The following is a 2,500-nucleotide window of genomic DNA, read 5'->3' on the forward strand; positions in this document are numbered from 1 at the left end:
TATTCCATGGCCAATTACCAACGCTCACTCACTCTCTCTCTCTCTCTCTCTCTCTCTCTCTCTCTCTCTCTCTCTCTCTCTCTCTCTCTCTCTCTCTCTCTGATGGATACTTCTTTATTGCCAGAGAATCTTTACAGTATTCCATCAGCCTCTCTCTCTCTCTCTCTCTCTCTCTCTCTCTCTCTCTCTCTCTCTCTCTCTCTCTCTCTCTCTCTCTCTCTCCTCCCTTGCAACCGATGCTGGAAGTATTTATGCATTATTTCTCGAAGCTAATTTCCAAAACCTCAATTTTTTTCCCCCTAAACATAAATATTATTTCCCTTCACCACCATCTGTCTTTCCCTTTTGTTCTTTGACATCTTCTTCTTGTGAACATTTCGTACTTTTTTTCTTCTTTTTCCTTCTCCCCACAAGCCAATCCTCACTCCGTTCTTCTGGTGATTTTTTTTTCTTTCTTTTCTGTTCCCTCCCTTCCATATCCTGGGGTTCTCTTTTGACTACAAAAGACACTTGTATGTCAGGAAGTATACTGTGGTATTTAGCTGACTATCTCTCTCCCTCTCTCTCTCTCTCTCTCTCCTCTCTCTCTCTCTCTCTCTCTCTCTCTCTCTCTCTCTCTCAATATATATGTATATATATATATATATATATATATATATATATATATATATATATATATATATATACATATATAGGTATACACTGTATATAATTGTATATAATATACATATATATATATATATATATATATGTATATGTATATATATATATATATATATATATATATGAATATATATATATACTGTATATATACATATATATACTGTATATATACATATATATACTGTATATATACATACATTTACTGTATATTTACATATATACATACTGCATATTTATATATATACTGTATATAAACTGTATATATACATATATATAATGTATATATACATACATTTACTGTATATTTACATATATACATACTGTATATTTATATATATACTGTATATATACAAATATATACTGTATATATACAAATATATACTGTATATATACAAATATATACTGTATATATACATATATATACTGTATATATACATATATATATACATATATATATATATATATATATATATATATATATATATATATATATATATATATGCTGTATATATATATGCTGTATATATATATATGCTGTATATATATATATATGCTGTATATATATATATGCTGTATATATATATGCTGTATATATATATGCTTTGTATATATATATATATATATATATATATATATATATGTATATATATGTGTATATATATTATATATATATATATATAAATATATATATATATATATATATATATACATATATATATATATATATATATATATATATCCATCTATGTGCCACTTTGCAGTATTCAATACAGTTCCCACCAACTCCCCCCCCCCTCTCTCTCTCTCTCTCTCTCTCTCTCTCTCTCTCTCTCTCTCTCTCTCTCTCTCTTTGTCGCGTGTCACTTGTGGACCATGAGCCTTTTTTTGAGTCTCTCTCTCAGAGAGAGATCTCATGACAACTACTAGACATTCAGTCAATCTTTGCTGTCAACGGTAAAGGTCGTGTCTAGTATTTTTCCTAACGTGTTTTTTTTTTTTATTTCGTTCTCATGTCTTTCTTTTAATCGGTTAATTTCTTTTTCTGATATTGATGGAACTTTTCTTTAATACTTTTCCAACATTGATACATATATCCACCCACACACACACACACATACACATATATTTATATATATATATATATATATATATATATATATATATATATATATATATATATATATATATATATGTATATACTGTATATCCTGACACTTGTTCTTTGTTATATAGTGTAGATATATGGATGTAACTAATATATATATATATATATATATATATATATATATATATATATATATATATATATGTATATATGTATATATATGTATATATATGTATATATATATATATAATATATATATATATACATATATATACATATATATATATATTGTATATATAATATATATGTGTATACATACAAACAAATATATGTAAATATATATATATGTATGTATATACATATATTTTTTATATAATATATATCTCTATAAATATATATATATATATATATATACATATATATATTTTATATATATATATATATATATATATATATATATATATATATATATATATTATCTTATGTATATATTATATATATATATATATATATACTAATATACTGTACATTCAAACATATCCATCATATCCACTTGCCTTTCCCGTTGCTTTTCTCGAACTTACCATTAAACGTTCAGTACAAGACCTCTGGTAACTCGGTTTCATTTCCTGTCCAGAATATCAAAATGAAATTCGTACCTTACAATTTTCTTCATTCCCATTGAGGATTTACTTTTTCATTAAGAGACATTGATATAAATTCTTGGTACAA

General features: G+C 24.6%; 1 long non-coding RNA gene across 1 annotated transcript in view; it reads left to right on the forward strand.

Annotated features, from left to right (window-relative positions):
• LOC137652457 (uncharacterized) overlaps positions 1–2,500 on the forward strand; it is a 234,523-nt gene that overhangs the window by 108,352 nt on the left and 123,671 nt on the right. The gene's annotated exons all lie outside the window — the stretch shown is intronic.

Source organism: Palaemon carinicauda, chromosome 13 (assembly GCF_036898095.1).
Source record: "Palaemon carinicauda isolate YSFRI2023 chromosome 13, ASM3689809v2, whole genome shotgun sequence".
NCBI lineage: Eukaryota > Metazoa > Arthropoda > Malacostraca > Decapoda > Palaemonidae > Palaemon > Palaemon carinicauda.